Source organism: Sander lucioperca, chromosome 3 (assembly GCF_008315115.2).
Source record: "Sander lucioperca isolate FBNREF2018 chromosome 3, SLUC_FBN_1.2, whole genome shotgun sequence".
Lineage (NCBI taxonomy): Eukaryota > Metazoa > Chordata > Actinopteri > Perciformes > Percidae > Sander > Sander lucioperca.
This window is the reverse complement of record NC_050175.1, coordinates 11,560,925-11,583,765: the sequence shown is the minus strand read 5'-3', so window position 1 is coordinate 11,583,765 and position 22,841 is coordinate 11,560,925. Positions and strand designations below refer to the sequence as shown.

Genomic DNA, 22,841 nt, shown 5'->3' with positions numbered 1-22,841 from the left:
GCCCGCTGATAAATTATGGATGGGGGCCTCTCACATCACATCTAAAATTTCTATTGTGTTTGTCAATGGATGATCGATACTTCACCTCGCCTCATCCTCAAAGCCCCCCGTGCCTCTGCTCTCTTTCCACTTTCATCCCCTGTCTCTTCTACCATTTTTTGTTTGTTTATGATTTTGGTTAGCTGGAAGTGCTTCTGGTGGTGGGGTCTCTGGGGCTTTTTTCTTTTTAATCCCACTCTTTCTCATTCAAAAATGTCGCAAACATATGTCGACACTGGCTTCAGACAAAACACCAGAGTTTGAAATCTGTGGCTTGATGCTAGTTTGTGGATGAGCACTCGCGTTTGACAAAACCACATAGGCCTCCATCTTCCGTTCTCCTCAGCAGCTTTTGCCCACCCCCACACCCTGAAAGTTGTGAATGCAAATCAGCACTAGATGTTTGAAGTGCAAGGGCATTTGACAAATGACAGAGACTATAAACAGCCAAACATGCTCTTAGCTGTCATTCCTGGCTGAACTTTATTTAGCTGTCAGTGTTTTCCTCTTATTGTATATACAGTTAGTAGAAACTTGTATAACCTTCACCATTAACAGAGAAGGAGAACCCACGCACCCATACACTTTCCCACGCACTTGCATACATCCACAAGTGTCAGCTTTTGTTTCTCACACTTATACCCTCAACTCTCTTACTTTCTCTCTCGCACATATACAAACCATGCAAGGTGAGAGCAGTGTTGGGGGTGTAATTTAAGTGGCATTGGGCTTATCACATCCTAAAGTTCAGCTGTGATCTCTGGCCCTGAGCAGCACCTGCTCATCACACCAGATCTCACCTCCCACCTGCTGATGGGAGAAACTATGCTGCCTAATAACTTCAACGGCAGCTCCCTGCCTCCTTTTCCATGACCACTTAACCCCTGACATGGCCTTTTAAGTGAAGGTCTGGTATGTGTCTGCCAGCCTTAGCTTGGCAGCCGAGCCTTTGTGCCATTACCTTAAGTAACATGCAATCTCCTGTCAGCAGTGAGGCAAGAAACCACTTCAAACGACTACTCTCGAGAAGAGTAGATGGACATTTTCCACATTTTTGTCGCTATGGCTGCTTCAACATGATTTGATGGTCTGGTTTCGGAGTGGCCAATTTTATTTGCTGGCCTTTGTCTTTACTTATTTGGGCAGCAGGGAAGTTACAGCAGCAACAATTTAATTAAATTTTTATTTATAGTATCAAATCATAAGAGTTATCTCAAGACACTTTACAGATAGAGTAGGTCTAGACCACACTCTATAATTTACAAAGTCCCAACAATTCTAGTAATTCCCCCAAGAGCAAGCATTTAGTGCGAGATGACAAGGAATAAGAGAGGAGAATGCAGCAGACATATTCCATTCAGAAAAAAAAAAAAAATAGCCAAACTTTTCTGTTGCTTTCTGTAGTTTGTTTGTATCTTCTACTTTGCATGGCAGTAAAAAATGAACAAGTTGCATATTCAAATTTTAAATCACGCTTTGATGGTTTATCTTTACTTATTAGAACCACAAAATCAGTAGAACCAGTAACTCAATGCTCTCAGGGAGGGTCAAAAAGAGCTGGCTGAGCTCAGTCTCTCAGAGTGTGATCTGCTTCTTGTCTGTCTGCACCTCCGCACCCTCTTCATCAGTGGCAGGTCAACAACCCAACATCCCACGCACCGAGTTGTCCATTCCCATCGCCCTGCCATGCCCCGCCCTCCCTTTCCAAACCAGGAAAGTTGAAAATCTTTAAGACCAATCTCCATCTCCAGAATTCCTCAGACACGCCTTACTGGCTTATACGAGGAGCCCAAGTTGACCCTTGCTACATAGATAGACACACACACACACACACACAAGCATGCACAAATTATCTTATGTAGACTTGTGTGCACACACACACACACACACCGGCACACACACACAGCCCCACTGACAGACAAGCCACAGAGCAGCATGGCATGCCAGGCAGGAACAAAATCTCTCCCTGAGCAGAGGTCAATGGCTTTTATCTTAAGTATGTCTGACCTTAGCGTGTGTCTCATTCATCTGAAGGTCTCGCATGCATAAGAGTAGCTGCTAGTAAATGTTGAATCATGGGTATCTATTTCTGACTGTGAAAATCAGTGTAGCAGATATTATCTGTAACATAGTAGGCAAGAGGCTTGGTTGAGATTAAAAAGATCACCATGTACCTAATATAATTGGTAAGTTTGAGCCCCAAAAGCCATAAAGTCAGTTATCAACCTCATGTGCATGTCCAAGTGTTCTTGAGTGTGAGTCTAAAGCCCTGCTTATCACTCACTGTGCTGTAAGGCACTCTGGATAACAGCATCAGAAACAGTTATTTCAAAAATGTAGAAATGTTTGTTGAGAGATAATATTCCGGATAATATTATATAGTATTTATGAATTTCAGTTTAAAAAAAAAATAAAAAATGTATTCACACAATGAGAGGTAGGGATTGGTATGTATATTGTACTCACAGGTGTATCTCATCTTTTCAGCCATGATTGGACCATTTACTGGGCAAACATTTCAATTGTGTTTGACCCGTCTCAGAAAGGCTGACATTGCTCCCTTTCACTCTTTCTATCTCTCTTTCTCTTCCATTCTGTTTCCCATCAAGCACACACACACACACACACAAACACACACACACACACACACACACACACACACACACACACACACACACACACACACACACACGTCTTCACATGCCCACATGAGTTCTGTGGAAAAGGTGGTGTCATCCTCCGCTCTTAGCCGTCGGTTCATATTTGCCTCCAAGCGCAGCAAGACTTCCTGATTTGTGTGACAAACACAAATGCCTTTAAATTCCCACAGCCCCGGTTCCTTGCCAGCTTCATACCTTGTAATGCATTATTCACATCCTCTCTTGCAACCCACTATCCCCACCCACCCAACCCTCTCGCATCAGGAGAGGGACAGCCACACACTACTTCACTGGCAGAAAATCTATACGGCCTTGACGTCTTTGCTTCAAGTGGGCAATTAATAGAACCACAAGCCGGATCTATTTTTTCTCTTATAATTGCTTGTTAAAGGTGTAGATATAATGATGCAATTAAATGACAATGGACATTTTTTTGGCAAGGAGACCATGATTGTGAATGCACGTTATTGGTGATTGTGCTGAGTCAGTTACGGCCTCTCCAGGATGCTAGTTGTGAGTTCCCTAAACTAAGAAAGATATATATATATATATATATATATATATATATATATATATATATATATATATATACGTATGTGTGTGTATGTATGTATGTATATGTGTGTGTGTATATGTGCATCCTGTCAGTCACCCCCAAGCCCTCCTACCATTCCCAATGCCCTAGTGATTTATACTGGTTGAGACATATTAGATATCAAGGCAATGGTAGCTGTAATCCCCAAACTACTCTGCTGAATGCTTGAAATGGACTCACTATTTCTCATAAATGTCTGCTAGTGTTACAAGTACTTATATTGCTCCTACTTCTTTCTAAAAGCAGAGAAAAAATGACACTGGCTTTCTTTTTGTGATTTTTGCAAGTGTACTTGACTGGTCAAATTGCTGTTCTTGTTTACCAAGCACAGTTTCAGACATTTGCGTGCGGTTTCCTTGAGATGGTGAATATCTTAACGTCACCCCACTGTCGTGCCAACACATAAGCAAGCTAAGCACCCCATGCTGCGGCCGTGGGGCCCTCGTAGTATAACCTGTCTTCCTGCCGACTCACTCCCATGTGCTGACACCCTGCTGCAGCTGAGCAGAGGCCCGTCTGCTTCTTAATGGTGAAAAACGAGAGCTGTCATGTCGTAATCGTGTAATAACCGTGCATGGTGTCACTTTCAGCAATTAATGGAGACGCTGTGACTGGGCTGCGTAAATCCTGGCTAAGTCGGCTGCAGCAGGGTACAGCAGTGGAGGAGAGTTGGAGAGGCTTACGTTAGGGTGTGTCCGTTTATTTGTCCGTTTGTGTGTGCCTTAGACGGAGAGAGGTCAAGATTTGGATGTGTCTGAGAGTTTCTACATGTGATTGTCAGAAATATAGGGATTAAAAGTGTGTGTCAGTGAATATTAGGTGATTAGTTGCATCCGTCTGCTTACACATTTGTGCGGGGTTATAGAAATGTGTCAGTGGCTAAAAGAAGAAAGAAAGCTAAACAATAGTGACATTGTTGGGGGTTTGGGCCTTGGTGATGACTTGACAGACTTGTTTTGCTGACCTCACTGCCCTGGATGTCTTGTCACTCTTCACTGTGTACTGTGTTATAAATCAACAAAGCCATAAACAATGATTTTTAGTGGCAGGTCACAGTGGAGAAACATATTACAGGGTGGATAGGTTAGGCATTATTGCTCTTATATGATTATCCTGGGGATTGAAGAATATGTTTTAGCTCTACTCTCTTGGGATTGTGATTTTTAGTTCTTTATTGGTTGCTTGCTTTTTTGTTTTTGTTTGTGATTTTAACTTACTCTGCTGCTGCTGTTATTAAAATGGCGGAGTAAACAAGGGGATGTGAGATCAGGCCTGCACTAGTCCAAACTATACGGTCCCAATATGTTAAAAAAAAACTTGTGTGAGAGTAGATGTGCTAACATACAGAGGAGTTTTGGTATTTTTCAAACTGGACCCTTTTTTTCATGCATTTGTGTCTAAGTGACCAATGTGAACAAAAATCTTTGAAACTGATCCAGTATTGAGCGAGAACGGTGTAAACGGCGGGAACACTTATAATAACTGGGCCTGTCAGTGCCAAAAACAAGCACTTTTAGTGGATGTACATAAATGGTGCCCATTGCCCTATAGGGTTACATCGCATCCTGGTTCGTGGCTGCCGGTTACAGCGTTCTCACTCAATACTTGACCAATTTCAAAGATTTTGTTTACATAAGTCACTAGGACACAATGCATGGGAAAATAGGGTCCGGGTTGAAAAATAGCGAAATTCCCCTAAAATATATAAAATGTCAACAACATGATTTTGTCAGGTGTGAGATATATAAACTCTTTTTGTAACACCTGTGTTGAAAGTCTCACTATAAAAGTCCTTGTTGAAAGTTGTGTGATAGTCCGTCCCCAGCTATAGTGGTTGGGAATGAAACTAACCACACCATCCCTAAATTGTCAGAAGAGGGTCTAGGGGCCAGTGTCTGACGAAGGGTGTGAGAAGGGGTCGGGGGTGCTCTGAGCCTGCCCATAAGGCCGGTCTTTATAGAGGGCAGACAGATGAGGTGAGCAGGGCAAGCTGTCAGTGAGACCAGAGTTATGACTAGAGCAGTCTGCTCCTGCCAAACCCTGCTCTGATTGTTTTACATTTGTTTGGGGCGTGGGCAGTCTCTGGCTTTATGAGGTGTTGGGATAGCATTGCGTTTGTGTGTGTGCGAGTGTGCAAATGTCTTTGTGTGTGTGTGTGTGTGTGTGTGTGTGTGTGTGTGTGTGTGTTTGTGTGTGTGTGTGTGTGTGTGTCTTTCTCTAGGTAAACTGATTGTTTTTCAATACATGAGTTCCTTACAAAAACACACATAATGTTTACCCAGTTTCTATAAATTAAATAAAATAGTCTCACGAAGGCCTGTCTGCACACTGGCACTCAGACTCATTCACACACTTGCACACACGCTCGCACGCTCGCACACACTGCTCGTAACCTTTTGTGGTGGAAAAGGTTTAAAAAAAGTAAAGTAAAAAATGTACTTTCACTGCACTTGACACTTCAGGATCTCCTTAAATCTTTCTCTCCTCCTGTCTCTGTAACACGAACACACACACACACACACACACACACACACACACACACACACACACACGCATATGCCAAATCTCTCTGTGTCCCACATTATACCCTTCTTGAGACTTATCACAATTTCTCTTTCTTCCCTTGGCTCATCAGTTTACTTACAAAATAGATTTTGTCAGAGTTATTGATGTATAATGCATTGGCACCAGTGAGCTTATTTTCACTTTAATAATACTGAAATATTTTTTAATATTATGTGATCTTGCATAGATCTTTGTGACAGAATGAAAGCGGTATGGAGATGATCAAACAGCCACTTGTTTCAGGTCACGTCTCCTCCGTCTATCTGTCAAAGCCACTCCTGAGAGGGTTAGGGAATGAGAGAGCACTATGACTGGAGGGAATTTCTCCAAAACAACGCCAAATCACTCACTTTTCCTGCTCATCCTCATCCACCATGGAGATGTGTCAGAATCCAACGTCTGTCACAGTATCCCAAGGCAGCCTCTAGATCCAACAACGATCTGGCGCCGCTTGTCTTGTCACCTGTTATCTTTACCATGTCTTGGAGTTCTGCGTCGGATCATTCACAGCTTTCTTAAAAAATGCAGGGTGGGAGTTTAACAACGTGGAACGTGCCATGGCATCTATTCAGGTCTATTAAAGCTGATGACCCATAATGGCTGGAAACGAGTTAAATAGCAACAAGTCACACAGAAAACATCCTTCTCTTTAATATAGTCAATTTGATGATAAGTTAACAACTGGGCCTAAACCAAATACTAATATTGGATGACATATGACACACATTTTGTCATTAGCAAAGCAACGATGTCGTCTACAAATTATGTTCATGTGCAACTAATTTGCAATAGGGATTTACATTCAACATTTAGTGCCAGTGAGGAAAGTATTTAATTTCACCGTAACACCTTTGAGTATCCCATCTCATAATTCAAGTCAGCATTGACTTTTCAGTGTTGAACAAAGACCACAAAACATTTTAGTCTGCCACAAGCAGATAATATATGGAATGACAGGAAAAGTTTCCCAGTAAACGTATTTGCTGGTACATTCAAAATAATCATTTGATCAATTTTTCGGTAATGTGTCATTATCTTTCCCTTAGAATATATTTTGAGAATGAAAAATAGTTGCATATTAGCATAATAAAAGTGTTGAAGAAAACATTTGTTTCAGATTTGTTTTGACAACTTAAAAATGATTGTTTAGGACCTGTAGTAATTGTTCGAATCAAGAGCAGAAACATGTGCACTCGCTGAAAGCTGCTCTCTGCCTCTAAACACTCAGTCCATGTTTCTACAGCCACATTTAACATGGAGGGAGACAGATGTTCCACAATTAACATAGTTATTACCTCATCACATAAGCATGTCACATGGATGGTGGACAGACTATCAGCGCTATTAGAAAGACACAAAATATCCACTTGAGAAGTGGCTGCTTGTTTTCTCACTGCTACACACACACATTCTTCAAGACTACTCCGTTTTTTTTAACAGGTTCTACTTACAGTTGAACTGTCCCTAAATAGCAGTTGACAACAGGCACTTTAAAGCTGCATTAATCAATGGCCACTGAGGACATCAACAACAAGCTAGCAAATACACATCAACCACTTCCTATGAAGATAACAGGTTAGCAAACAACTGCCTAATTTTACATCCAGCAAACACAGAGCAACATTAGCAAAATAGTGAAATATGCATGCTTTTTTGTACCAGTGTCTAACTGTTTACCAAGTGCTGGGCAGGTAGCATACAGTGGGTTTATCAGTTGGTCATTTTTTTTGGAGAGGCTTACAAGGTTGATCAGAGCAACTGAGACCTAACCATACTACAAATGTGTGTTTTATGAAAGCAAAGCAGTAAACTTAAAAATGGGCAAAAAAGCTCAACTAAGTTGCAGAGTTGAGTGAGAAGGCTTCCTGATTTCGACACTGAGCATCATTTCGTTCAATGCTATTGTCAAAAAAATATGGCTTTGTGCAAGTTTCACAAAAATAAAAGGTACACGTTAAAACTAGAGTTATTAGGAAAGTTAAAACAAGTTGTTGCCCCTGCTCATACTGTATGTTCTGGAGGTGAAATGCAAGGGTGCTGTCAGAGTTTCCTGCAGGGAAGCAGACATCTTTGTCTGAGGAGCTTGTAGACGACTCCCCCATGCGGCTTCCTCTTTTGGCATCCCCTCTGACAGACAGATTACATTCGCTGTACAAAATCGTTGTAGGTACAAGAATACAGTATGTACTTTGGATTAATAGACAGCGATATATTTGTAAAGAGTAGTGTACTTTATAAACCCTGAGAAGTCCTGTGGTGAGTGTGTGGTGCTCAAGGTAGGGATTAACAGAGCGCTTGTGGCAACATAACATCTCTTACAAGTGTTCTCTAGCTAAATTTGTGTGTGTGTGGGACACCTAAGTATTATGAATTACTCTAAATAGCAATAATCATGAAATAATATGCTATTTAAATTATTATGCTTTAAAATGTATTTACATTTTCTGTCCGTCTGTGTGTATGTGCACGGTTTTTGCATGCAGCTATGGCTCTGTGTCAGTCTGTCAGCATTTGTTTAACACACTGTCACATTCCTAAAGTTGTCGTACTGAGTCCATTGAGGTACACAGTAAAAAAAAACACAGGCATACCGGTGAGCTTGACACACCACAAATATCCACCCTGAGATATGACACAGCCCAAAAGTCAGGAAATAAAATGTCTACTGAGTGATATGATTTTTTTTCTTTGTTTGCTTCTTTGTCTCTTTTGTTTTTCTTTCTTTCTGTCTTGCTTGCTTGTTTTCTTTTTTCCCCACCTCCCTCTTTCAGTGTTCCTGCAGATTCCCCTGCTGTCGGCTCTCGTCACATTCCCCAATCTGTTAGCCTTCTGATACCGGGCCAGACTTGAAAGGAAGTCTTAAGGAACGAGAGCTTATACACTGTGCCAGATTTTGTTAAATAACTACGAGATGTTGGTGCCAATTCATCGGTAATTGTCCCTTCTGGCACAGTCTGTTGAAAGTCCTGGAGAAGCCTAAGCTCAAGATCACTGCAAGTGTTAATCTTCTTATACTTAAGGTATCAGGTTTTCTTTTGATGTCGCTAAACATGTTGACTCCTATCTCAGCGTAGAACGCAATCCAGACATAGCTATGAGCGAGATGGGGGTTTGTCTGCGTTCGTCTTCCAAGAATCTCATGGTTTATGTGTTCCTCTCCTAGCATTCATTACGGTGCTAAAATAAAGCAACAAGAAAATGAGAGGAGAAAAAAAGGAAACAGGAAGAGAGGAATTGATTCTGTGCTAATTGTCCTTTCCTTAGCGCAATTTGGCCTGCTCTTGTACGGTATAAAATGGCCTAATTTATTTTTAATGAGACAAAATCCTATTCCTCAGACTAGTCAGTATAACAGCCCAAGGTTATTTCCAAGACCTGCTTCGTCAGTGGGCTCCTTTCAAGATCAACAGAAGAGACACTTGTCTCAAAGTATAAATGATTTAGTGTCTAATTAATTTTCCTGTCCCCAGGGTGTACTGTATATATTTTAGGTTGCTATGATGACGCAGTCACTGGTTGATTGTGTACATACACGTAGCGGTGGTGATGACCATACAGATCCATGTGCTGGGGAATCTGCCCCAGGGTGTCAGGTGGACAAGCCTAGGAAAGCTCTGCACCCTCTTTGGGCCTGCAGTCCTTGGCACGCCGGGCCCCCTCAGGTGCTCAGGTGAGCCTCGGTGATCAATCAGTGATGCTTTTTGTCAGTCAGTCAGTCAGGTGGGGCCTCAGGTGGTAGGTGATAGTGCATAGGCTGTGGGATCAGGGCGAGCTCCCACATGTACAACAACACTGATCCTACACACAGGTGGAGATTTGTCATGGGCTGGTAGGAGCTCATCTGTGATTGAATACTGAGAGCTCTGAAGTTTGAATGTGACACGCACACACAGACACACACACACACACACACACACACACACACACACACACACACGCAAGGAGTAGAAACGTGCACTTGTGTGTGTGTCTGTGTGCATTTTTTAAGAACTTTATGCATTTCTTTGTGCACGTCAACACAAATATATATATATATATATATATATATATATATATAATACATATGACATTTTAAATAAAAACCCAGACATAAACTTCATTCTTTCTTCCTCACGCTGCAATCAAAAGCAAATGTCTGCCTGCCTGGAGGGACTCTTTAAACATGCGTCCTGGAAGATTTATGGCAAGAGTTTAGAACTTAATTGTGCAGGTTTGTTATTGGAAAAAGACAGGTGGGGACTGAGCCGAGACATGTTTTATCAATTTGGCTGTGTCTTTCTATGTATCTTAAATTATTGGCATAATACAACCTGTGTTTTACTGTAATTCCACTTTTGATTTAGAGGTGTCTGTCTCTGGCAGGCAGTGCAGTGAATGTTCCCACTGTAACGGCTGACTATGGAGAAAGTTGCTGGAGGTGATTGGGTGTACTGGTGTGAATCCTGTGTCAGAGACACGTCTCACCAAACACGGTCAACAAGTAGGGTTAGGAAAAGAAAAAGGTGGAGTGTGTGACAGTCATGAACTTTCACATACTCTGGAGCAGCTAATAAGAATCCCATAATGTATTGTGTCCACTGGCTGTTAAAAATACTCAAGGATCATCCATTTTTTGTTTTATATAGCTTTTTGATAATTAGTTACCTATTTTTATTTCTAACTTTGAAAACCTTCAGACCAAAAACAAATGTGATACTTTCAGAAATGTTTTGTCAGTTTGAAGGAGAAGCAGCATTTAGTCCACACAAACACGTGAAGTTCCTGATACCCTAAGCCGATCTAGGCCATAGTGAGTTGGACAAAACCCATTACAGAGCTCAAATGACGCTTGGTGGGTAGACTGGCATCAGGCAAACCCACAGGCTGCCCCGGGGTCACACCAAAGCTGGCACTTAGAGTTTTAACACACAGACAGCACACACATTATCCAGCTAATGACGGAATTACAGCACTGACTCACCATGTAGCTACATGTAAGCGATGGGGGAACGGCAATAGATTATCGTCTGAGAAAAGAGGCACTTTCCCAGGAAAAGCAGCTGTCAGTGAGAAAGGGAGAGGGAGAGAAAGAGAAAGACAGACAGACAGAAAGGTGGATATGGACATAAACTCCCAGAAAATGAAGGTTTAGATGATTGTAATTATGACTCCATAAAACGCTCAATACTGTCATTATCATTGAGTCATATGTCCATGCAATAGAAAGGGATGTTTAAAAGGATGTGTCATCAGTGTCTGAGGTTGAAATGGGGAGGAGAGGTTTACACTGGAAAGGAATAAGATATACGAACTGTCCTTTAAAACTGGCACAGTTAATAAACATTTGTACCATATCCAAGAGGACGTAATGGATTATGGTAACTGTGTGTGTGTGTGTGTGTGTGTGTGTGTGTGTGTGTGTGTGTCTGTGTGTCTGTGTGTCTGTGTGTGTGTCTGTTACTGAATGCTTATGTTCCTCATATGGACACGTGGATATGCTTAAATGTTTATATGCTTGTATGGTGGATGTGTATGAGTATGTGTGTGTGGAGAGCCTAAAGTGTCTGTGCCATAATACCAAGACGCTGTAAGTGTGAGTGCAGTGACTATAGGCCTCTAAGTTGCGGTGTCTCTGTATAAACGCTGTGGTTGCTCTGTTTTCTTACTTTGGTTTCAGAGTGAATGTCTGAATAGTTCATATTTTCAATGGCAACTCTAAAGGAACCATAAATTCACAGGGTGCTGTATTTTTATCCTCTTCACATAATGAAAGTTCCAGAGGACAAAACAGTCCCAAAGAGGGTGGGGTGGGTTGTGAGAAAGCAGTGTGGGGGTTGGAGGGCGTGGGGCTGGTTGTGGTTTTGGAGACATAAGAGAAGGGTGCAACTTTACTGGACATGTAGCCATTTGGGAAAAGCGACTCTGAGAAGTGTTCCCCAGAATGTGCTCCCTGCTAAAAAACACAAAAAAACATGGCTTTGAGCAAACAGTTTGCGGGATGTCTGTCGGCTTTTCCAAGTGAAATCCAATCGAGCTGGGTCTGAATATTCTCAAACAAAATGGCTCCAAGTTCAATTACACATTACAAGCTGCATGACAGTTTCCATTGTGCAATACTCAATCTAACAAGACTGCGCTAAATCGGCCAGGCAGCCCTGTTCACACTGGAGTCAGTGTGCCGAGACAGGAGGGAAGGGCCCTCAACAAGAGGCCCTCTTAACTACTCTATTATGGTAACACATACCTGGAGAGAAGCAGACACCTGAGCCCCAGAGCCGAGCAGCTAGAGGCAACTAGCTAACACCGCTTCCCTCTGGTTGCACCCTCTTGTACTTCGCTGTTGTCAAACGGTTATGGCTCTAATGCTTTTGTGTTGATTGTGGGAGTCTGAGTCTTGAGGAGATTATCTGGTGGCCCTATAGCCTTGGGCTGAGTTCTTGTAATGAATCCAAAAAAAAAAAAAAAACCCTTTGCTTTAATCTCTGCTTAGAGGACAAAGCTTCACTATACTGTATGCATATGATTCAGTGCTCATCTTGATAAATATAATTTAATAATCAGTGACACTTCACAGGTCCTTGGCATCCAAGCCGGTTTGCTTAGGCAGTGCCAGGGTGTAATTCACAGCTCATCCAAGTAACCTCCTTTCCCTTTGGTGGCGGAGAGAGAGGAAAAGAGAAGCCCCTCTTCATAGTTAGATCACTGTGGCGGTGGTGGTGGTGGGAATGCTGGAACCAACCCTGTTAAAACTTGAAAACATTCCCTCTTCAAACCACCATGACTGAGTAGATTAGGCCCCCATCCGCAGGAAAACAATCTTATTTCCTGAAGATATTTGCGGCGTTTAATTCAGAGACAATGCTCGCTAGCGCACTGAGCCTCTTTTATTGCATGCTTTTTTATTACTATTCTAGGAGTTATTCAAATAAAGTAAATGAGCGGTTCAGTAAAACGTGTTAAGATGCACACCAAATACGTTGGTGTCAGGCTTAATTATTCCCCCAGATGAGTCTTTTCTTGTGTCTACACCAATTAAAGTCAAGGGAATAGAATCAGAGAAACATGCGTTCCTGTGTACTCAGTATAGCCTTTGTAGAAGCCATGTCATTGATGACACACGGCTATATACATATTTCATTGGGACATGCATATTTTACAGTGTAATCCTTGGCACACCACTGCTTTGTTCACAGTATGTGGAGGGGCCTGACGAGTAGGAGGTTTTCTTTGTGGGTCGTGTTATATCAGTGAGAGAAAAATGAGAAAAATCTAAATGTGTTCTGACAGAATCATTTTAGTGTTACTGTGAAGTCCTTGATAACCACACAGGAATCTGCAGGTATAAAAGTGATAGTGTGCACATCCTTACATTGTTATTCAGCTTACTGTTAGATAATGACTTTTCATTGTAATCTTCACTTCACATTATGGCATAGCCTTCTAATAGTTTGCCAGCATTGACATTAAAAGAAACATTTCTATAATTCAATTTGCCGTCACTTGCCTGAAATAAAATGGCAAATACAAAAAGCACTTACTCGCAAACCCAACACAAACTTAGAGGCAGATCATGCAGGAGCCGGGCAAAGCTAAATATTCTTGTGCACCAAACATGATTGCATGTGGTAATTTCCTGTGCTGTCTGCATGGTGTTGTGGTTGGAGGAGTGATTATACTGTGCTAGAGAAATGCTAATGTATGTGTTCACAAGAGACATAACATTCAGACACAATTAAAAGCACAAACAAGTGTCAGCCGGTGTTTGTGTTAATCACCGGGTTTGGTGGAAAGGGAGTGAGAGGGTGAAAGAGAGAGTGTGGTCACAAACATGTGTTGCCTGTGCTCGATGGGGGAAAGAATGGCACCACTTATAAGTGGAATCCAACTGGAAACAAGGAGGGGAGTTATGTGGCTGCTGGGATAAATACGACTGTTAGGCCATACACCCCTCACAACCCCTAACTCAAGTGGATTCCCCTAAGAACCACCCCCCTGCCCCCCCCCAAAAAAAAAAAAAAGAAAAAACTGCCAAGCGTCTAGTCACAGCAAAGTTCACAGGAGTAACTTCAACCGTATCACTCACATCTAATAGCCCTGTGTACTTTGGCTACTCATGCTACTAGCACTTGATCATTGTGTTGTTAGGTGCCTCTGGTCCTCCTTCCCTTAGACTCAGCCTCATTCACTCATACAGACAGGGAAGACGGAATTCAGGAAAACTTTGCCCCAGCAGCTGGTCAAGAAATGCCTGCGGTCAGAGTCGGCTTCAGTGGAAACACGAGACTCTGGACAAGTTGACACAAGAAGTATGCTGTACTGGATAACATGGATGACTGACAGGGAGATCAGAGAGGTTTAAATGATTTATGTATCTTAATCAACACTTATGAGTAAAGTCTTTGATGCAAACGTATATCCCCAGAGCGTTTCAAAGTGTTCATATTCATTTGCGAACATGTGTATTGTTGTAAAATACACATGCATACAGGAGATCTTTATCAACAACTGACTGACCAGTGTCTAATGAGGCTGGGAGTTCTTCCTCTCTGATGTTTTCTTTATTGATCGCAGGCAAAGTACATCTTAATTGGTCTAGGTCCCCCAGAACCTGAGATGACTGATCAGTAATTAATGTATTCACACATACCTATACCGGCACTGACATACAGTATATATACTTTATATACTGTATATATATATATAAAACTGTGACAAGATATATCATAGTAAGACAAAGGAGAGATGCCATACAGAAATACGGACATATGTGTAAGACATTTACCTGTGGTGTTTCTGACTTTTACTGTCTTGTATTATCTCACAGTGACATTTTTGTCTGATTTGGGGGGGGATCATGCCAGATGTTGGTGTCTGAACACCTACGGTAAAAACATGACACAACACCAATCAAAAACAGATCCCTCTCTCTTAAAACACTATTGCTCATTCATTCATGGGGAGATCACATGTCGTGTTCGGCTGTTGCCAAAACACAAAGTGTCTCAAACTATTCCAAGATTACAGCCTGAGATAGCTCTGCTTATCCATCTGTCACCATACAAAGAGTTATCTTTTCTTGTTTAAGTCACTCAGGCTCAACGTCTTATCTCAAGTGCGTGTTTGTGTATGTGCGTGTGTGTTTGTCTGTTTGTGTCACTTCCATACACGGCGAGGCACTCTAAACAGGCCTTGTGTTGAGAAAGAATGTATAGGCCAGAAGCCCAGTCAAATCCTTAACTCGTTCCCTTTCCCACATTGTTGCACCCTTTCTCCTGCCTTCATGCTTTCAATTTGCCATTCAATATGAATTGTTCCAAAAGCCAGCCTTACTATGTTGGCATATTAAACCTGGCCATATAAAGCCCTTTTTTCATTTTGCAAGAGACTTGTGTGATACATCTTTACTGATGTGAATGTGTGAGGAAAATGGGTGGCCATAGTATGTATATCCGTCCGTCCTGTGTGTCTGCAGTATGTGCCTGTGTTTGCGGCCTTCATATTTGTCCTCCAGCATCCATGCGCCCTTTTATAGTCTCAAGAACAAGGAATGAGCTCTTCCTCACAAGGTGAAACGATTAACTTAACACCATGCCATCGATGGCTGGTGACTTACAAATCATAAGTATTGATCATGGCAGCGATCATACTGAATGTAGGGCAGACAGTAAAATTATATCCACTTAGGCTTAATAGCCCACATTAAAGCAATTATGCACACAAACTAGGACTGTCTAGCTGTACGCATATTATTTCGGTCCATATATCTTTTTTTTCTTCTTTTACTTTGCATTTTTATCCATGCACTTTTGATAATGAATCAGGGTTTTACTTGCTATTGACTGCGTCAGGTGGAACACTTGTAATTGGTTGGGCGACCCCTCATCAACTCTGTAGCCTTTGTAGGTAACACTGCTCTAGTCGATGACATAATGTGCTTAAGGTTTTTACTGTATGCGTGTGTCAATACTTGCGTATTTACTAATGACAGTGAGAGCGCCGACTGGTGACCTGCTAATGAAGTTGGTGCATTTGTGAGTCAGTCAAAAGGTCAAGGACTAAAGGAGATATTGCGGCCGTCCTCTGATAGCGCCCTGGCACATTTGAGCCATTTTCAGCTTATTTCAGGCAAACACCTGAAATTATAGCTGCAGTGTGTGTGTTTTCAAACTGTGTTTATTCAGGAAATGTCGGCTGAGCACTTATAGACATTTTCACTGCTCTGCTGGAGCAGATGGAGGCTAAATTCAATTCAATTTGCCTCCAATAAGTACTAATGATACTACTACTACTACTACTACTACTCCAATAAGTACTAAAACTACTACTTATACTTAAATGCTTTGCTCAAAGGCGCATTTATTGGGCTTAGTGAGTTAAACATTTTATACATTTTCCCAGAATGTATTATTAGCCATTATGGGGTTTTGACTGATTACCTGTTGTTCACAAGCCCATTTTAATTTACTACAAACCCACACTTGAATTTGTTCTGGCTATATAGGCACAATACACATACTCAAATTGGATACAATTGACTTGAAATCATATGTGTTCTCTGACATGTAGAGTTTACTGCATCAGTCAAATCCAGGCTGTCAGATAAGTTGTCGGTCATAAAAAACAAAACAGAAAACCCCCACATATAATGGACTTCTTTTTTTCTTGCGATTAAGTAAGCGTCCTCACATACCTCTAATTATCCTATGTGGCAAACTCCACCCGCCTAGCACCTGTTAGGCTTAAATAAACCATGAAAAGTATTTGCAAATGCTGTTTGAACGAGGTCTGCTCCACACGCATTCACCCCATCCAGAGAGACTAAAGCTTGTATGTATGGAAGCCAAAGCATCATTCATTAAAATTCCAGGATTCCCACAGGCGACACACAGTGTGATTATAACATATTGGTGATATATGCAAGTGAACCTGTTGACCGTTGGTTCAATGTGTTTCCAATAAGACAGAAAAAAACAAAAAAAACAATCTTTTTTTATCTTGTGGCACTGGAAACATATATTCTAGAAATACTACCAAACTGCATAATAGGAGGTTTTAACTGTTCCCATTTAGCATACTGTAAGCATTACAATAAGTCGTGCTATGTGCACACTTGTCAGAGAATTGAAACGGCTTGTGAAGCAAAAAAGCCTTTTAGAAACTTCATTTTCTACTCCATTTTTCACTCTGTTGATTCCATCTTTTGTTTAATAACCACTTTCCCCTTCTTCCTCTTTATCGCCTTTAAGATGAAACATGCTCATGAAAAATGTATCACCGTGATCTGCATATGCCGATTCCCCTGATTGGGTTGCTGTCTCTTGTTTTGAGAAAAAGGGAATGAATGCAATATCAGGCAGCACTGAGTGAATCTCAATTTCTCCTTTTGATGAATGCATTTCATCTCCGCAATGCCAGCTGAAGAGGTTATCAGAATGGCCTCCACCCGAAACCTCTCCATTCACTCCATCAAACAGAAAGAGGGAGAGAGCGAGGGAGGGCAATGAATATTTAAAGAACTTTTAACTGGTTACATTTAATGTTAAACGCATGAGAGCCAAAGCACCAATACATTTGCTTGGGTTTCTCACTATATTTACCAAGACTTTATACGGCTTCTAATTTTAACTACAACTTCTGGGGTTATGATATATGGGCAAATTACATGCATGTTATTTGAGGGGGAAACTGTGGCATGTGCTATTTCGCACTGCACGCTTCGAAATGAACCAGCATCAGTGGAAGATATGCACACTAGAAAGAGATAGAAAGTGAGCTTTCTCTGAAAACTTATGTCATCAAGCGCTTTCATTATCTAACGTTAACACCCAAGAGATCAACATTGCCTCGAAGATATGGGGTTATAATTGCTTTTATTGGTTTATTGTGTGAGAGAACGAGCTCTTTGATGTATTTAAGGGACCAACCTAATGAATCAGTGAATGCAGAAACAGCCTATCCAGGGAGCTGATCTCAAAGAGGGTGTGTGTGTGTGTGTGTGTGTGTGTGTGTGTGTGTGTGTGTGTGTGTGTGTGTGCGCGCCCTTTTGTTTGGAGGGAGTTGCAACAATGCGTTCTTTAGTTGCCACGAATGGTGAACAAGCAGGGACTTAATCAAGCACAGTTGGCCAAAGAGCAGTGGATAGGAAGGCATGGGGTGTAAACATCCTATACAATGTTGAACGGAGAGATGCGTGACCTCAGAGTTGGCTGGATAGAGGGGGGTGTGCTTATTTAGCAAATACGTAGAAGTGCTTCTGACCCCATAGTGACCGCTTTGCAAGCACACTACCACCGACACACACAAACCCGCCAGTCGTTAATCATCATTTGTGTTGAGAGCAGGCCTTGTTTGAACTGAATAATACTATATACGCGAACAACGCACCTCCTGCGTAGATTGTTTACTTGCTGATTTGTGTTGACTCACTTTGTAGCAGCTTTTTTTCTTTCTCTTGCTCTCTTTGAGACTGGTGCACAGGGGGGCTGTGAGAGGTTGTCATGGCGGTGGCGAGGGGCAGAAGAAGCCATGTGGATCTGGTTACCCCCGGCTTTTCCCACAAAAGTGATCAGAGACTGAAAGTTGAGAGCTGAGTGTGTACCTTGCAGCAGGTTTACTCCCATTTCCAGTTTAACCTTTTATTAAACTGTCCATTGTGCTCCCACTCTGCCCACAGACCCTCTACATTCTCATGCCCGTCAGGTCAGTCAGGTTAACAGCCAAAGGGAGGTAGCAGGAAGGAGGGCAACACTATCTCTTCTCTGCCCCGCTGTCGCTCTGGAGCCTGCGCAACACATTGGAAGAAAGGGAGAGAAGTATATACTACAACCGTTTGGTGAGCAGCAGGGCAATAAATTCATTAATCATCATTATATGCCTCATCAAACTCTTTGCCAGCCTCTCCATGGGAGTTACACAAATTAGCCAGTGAAAAAAGCAGTAATTTTAGAGGAGCTAGGTAAGTGCTTTTTGATTGCTTTCTTGAACAATGCTTCCCCTGACAAGCTAATAAATCAGATCTTTTCTATACTTAAAGTGCAGCTACTGTGAACCCAATCGGAGTTCCCCAAACAAAAAAAGGGAGGCTGTGTGGGACAAGGGGTTTTACTACAGCCAAAGCTCTTTCACAGATTTGTTTTGGATTCCTCCTTTTTATTCAGCAACAAAGAAGCTTGGGTACAAAGCTTTTGATAACTGAATGAACTGCTGTTATGTCTCCAGATGCAACCAGGGATTTTCTCATATTGGATCAAAATAACCTCATGTTTGACTTGAGATGAAAAAAACTGAGCCAATAGTGGCCATATGGTGCAAAATGCAATTAGCTCTTCTTTTTTTCCTTTCTTTTTTTAAGCTAGTCTGGGTTTAAACATATTAGCTTGAGTGCAATGCATAGCCAGACGCATAGCTACAGCTTGCAAGCTTTAGTCCATACAGAGAATCCTAGCTGGCATGTGATGCATACCTACTACAGCGATCATATCCTTCTATCCAGATGGCCATTCCATGCAAGACCACTAAATCATCCATCAGACTGGAAACGGCTCCTTTATTGAAAATGAGGTCAATAGAAGATGTTAGCCTGGTTTGTGGCAGGCCATGTTAGCCTCCTCCAGATATTAGCAGCTTTCAGTTAGTGTGTTAGATTGGAGGTCTCATGTGGGAAGAAATGCAGTTGGAAGGGTTAGTAGAGGGGGGGGGTAGTTTGGGGTGGTCTTTATCTGTTTAAAGCCCATCTCTGATGAGATTACCTATTGGAGTTGGCTGCAAACCACACTGTTAATCAGGGTGCAGCAGCCAACACACTCCCACTGGCATGGAGCCACCTCTTGATTTTTTATTTATTTTTTGGATGGGTGCTGGTGGTGTTTATGAAAAGAAAACTTCCAAATATTTTTCATCAGTAATCATCTGCTGTGTCTAGAGCATTTAGGTGTCAAGTGTAACACGAGCAAGCATAGACATAAACTATAAGTGAAATTGTTTTCCTCCAAGTTTTTCTTTAGATTTGGCTGACATCTAATTTGTCCGTAAAAGGACAAAACCCTACAGCTACCTGCATGTACCAAAACCAGAGCAGCCAGTGCAGTGCTTCTTGATTGGACAGTTTGCGAGTTGCATCACTAGCAGGCACTTTACTAAATTAGCATTGAGACACCTTGGCGCACGGGGCCAATGCAGCTCCCTTCCCTCATTGTGTGGGAGTTGAGGGCTAGTCTGGAGCAGAGAGTTTTGAATGAGTCCAGCAGTGGTGGCGTCTTATCGCCCCTCCTCATTAACGTTCTCTCCACACACCGCTGAACTGAGCTCGGCTCAAAATAACTTGGGGAGGAGGAGAAAAAAAAAGGCAGGGCCCCCGTTTATCTCCATCTTGGGAACTGATGCAATTAAGTAAGTGCCCATTTGCATCCATCAGACTACACCAAACTGGGAGGAAAAGTGGAAAGCTCTGAGCAAACAAAAGAGCCAGCAGTGAGAGAAGGTCCATTTGTTGTGCAAGGTGGTTTGGAGAGGGTAAAGTGTCCCAGATGAATGGTGGATAATGGTTATGTTACAGGCAGTGTATGTGCGAGTGCTTATGTCGGAGCAAGTGTGTGTGAGCATGGGCATTATAGCGGTCATTAGGACAGATATCTGTGCGGTAATGTGGAGCAGATGTTGAGAAGAAAGGGATCATTTAAAAAGGGCAAATGTAAATAAACAGTCAGGCAGCTTGGTACCCCTCCTCCCTCCTAGACCTTTTGAAGTCATTGAAAGAAAACGGTTCATCAATCTTCATCACAGCCATTAATATTGTAACATTAGGACATTATCACACATACATTGATGCCCTTTTTAATGTTTCCTCACGAACCGTATCTACTATATTATTGCCATTTAACAAATGTACAAGTTACATTTACAGAGATCCTGACTCCCGGAGTAGAAGGAAGAGATCAATACGACATGGCTGTTATGTTATTTTATCTGTAATTCATCTTTAATAAACCGCTGAGGAGGATGCTACATTGTGTAAAGTAGCAGGCTTGTGTCACAAAACACAGGCATTAGTCAGTGTTTCAGGAGTGGGTGTGCTGAACTTGCTCACCTTGTGACCAGAGTGCGGGAGGGGCCAGGCGAGGCTGCAGACAGGACGTGCACAGAGTCACAGGAGGAAGAACCTGCCGGTGTCTCCACCTCCAGACTGGATGCACACACTTACTGCTCTGTGGCTGTGCATACCTGAGGGGCCTTTGGCGTGGAGTTTGAGTCCCTCCTGCGCATGTATTTGTGTGTGTGTGTGTGTGTGTGTGTGTGCACGTCCCCCACCACCACCACCACCATCCCACCACCCCCCCCCCCAGTGTGAGCGCCAGTGAGCCCTTACATGGCCACTGAACACAGACCCTTTGCAGTCACAGGGTCAGAAGCTCACGCCACACTGCTGTCAGAGCAGATTGGTCAATGAGCAGCCCCTTTCAAGGAGTCAAGGTGCTTGCAGCATCGGGCTCTGTGGGTATTTGTGTGTGTATGTGTGTGTGTGTTATGTCATTTATATTTTGAAATTAGACAACTTGTTTACATAGTTGAAACAGTTCTGATATTTTACTAGTATATCATCATCCATTGTTTTTTTTTAAATTGTGTAATTAAGACATCTTAATAATCCAACCATACTTAAATAGACGTATTCTTTGCGACTGGAACTGAATCCCTCAATTCTCCCAACCTCAAACCCTGGCCTCCTAGGACCTCATAGTTCATCACTCTTCGTTAATGTCCCCTTCTTCATTGAAATGTTTTATTTATGTTGGGGGGGGGGACACTTAAACCATCTCACAGCTGAAAATTACACGTGTAATCTCTCCCAGAGGAACTCCACAGAGAAATAGAAAAACAGTCAGTGAAGTGCAAAAAAACAGTGGTAAATCACTCTCTGCCACCTTATCTGGGCTGTTTTACAGTGTGTTCAAGACCGTTTTATAGCGCCACTTAACAGGAACGCTGGAGGTGCCAAAGGCTTGAGACTTATGTTACCTTGACATGATTTCTTTAGGATTCCAAAAAAAAAGTGGCTTGATACACACTCATTTCAGTAGTCGATTTGTTTGAGTCAAAGTAACATTTAATTTGTTTTGCAAGTTGTTATGACCAACCACCAAGTATTGTGTGCAGCTTGGTCAGAAGACTAAAGCAGAAATATTGTGTCCTTAATTATTCTTCACATAAAGGAAATGGTGATGATTGAATGGCCACCTCACTAAAGAAGAGCTTAATGAAAAAAAGAACTGAATCCCCATATTCTTGCAAACAATCTGAGCAAAATAAACAATATTTTATAGGGGTATACTATATATTAGAAACAATTGTCTGCCTCAGACGTACAGCTGGTCCCTGCAGAACATTGTAGTGATGTTTGGTTTTGAGGTTGAAGGCTATTTTTGAAGAGGAAAAGTGAAAATCCAAGGGAAACAAATATCCCAACAGCCGTCTGCATTTCAGTCACGGATATGAACGACCCCATTTTCTGGAAATAAAAAAAGACGCCCTCCTTTTATTTCAACCCACTTTTATACCGCATTAGGCAACAGTCGTGTTGCTGACTCACACACCCCCTGCGAATGTGCAGGTCAAATACAGCGGGTGTCTTATTTCCACATTTGAGCTGAATTTGACCCCAACTCGTATGTGTTGTATCGTGGAGACGGACGCTTTATCACTAGGCTGTTTATACGGAGTACCGTTTGGTCCGCTGAGTAATACCTCAATGATATTGCGTGTGTGTTTATCAGCAGGTTTTGGTTTCACCTTGTGGTCTGACATACAGTAGCATTTGAGAGGCGTTCACAGAGCTGTCCAGTGGCAGGTGTCTAATCTGTTTGATCCACAGCCCCACGTTTCCTCACAAGTCTGCCCCTGCAGCAAATCTCTTGCCAAACAAACCGATATTTTCTCCTCGCAGTTTATGTAAACTGATATCCGGTATTATCAGGCAAGTAGCATTTAATAGAAAGAATTTAATAACA

The 22,841-nt window shown here is 42.1% G+C and overlaps 1 long non-coding RNA gene across 2 annotated transcripts in view; it reads left to right on the top strand.

The window, feature by feature from the left end:
* The window catches only part of LOC116037529, a 118,912-nt gene extending 100,208 nt beyond the window's left edge, over positions 1 to 18,704 (top strand). For both annotated transcript variants that reach the window (XR_004896836.1, XR_004896834.1), the window contains exon 4: positions 18,512 to 18,704. This is a non-coding gene — a long non-coding RNA (uncharacterized LOC116037529). The remainder of the gene's footprint in view (positions 1 to 18,511) is intronic.
* Positions 18,705 to 22,841: the final 4,137 nt, after the last annotated feature.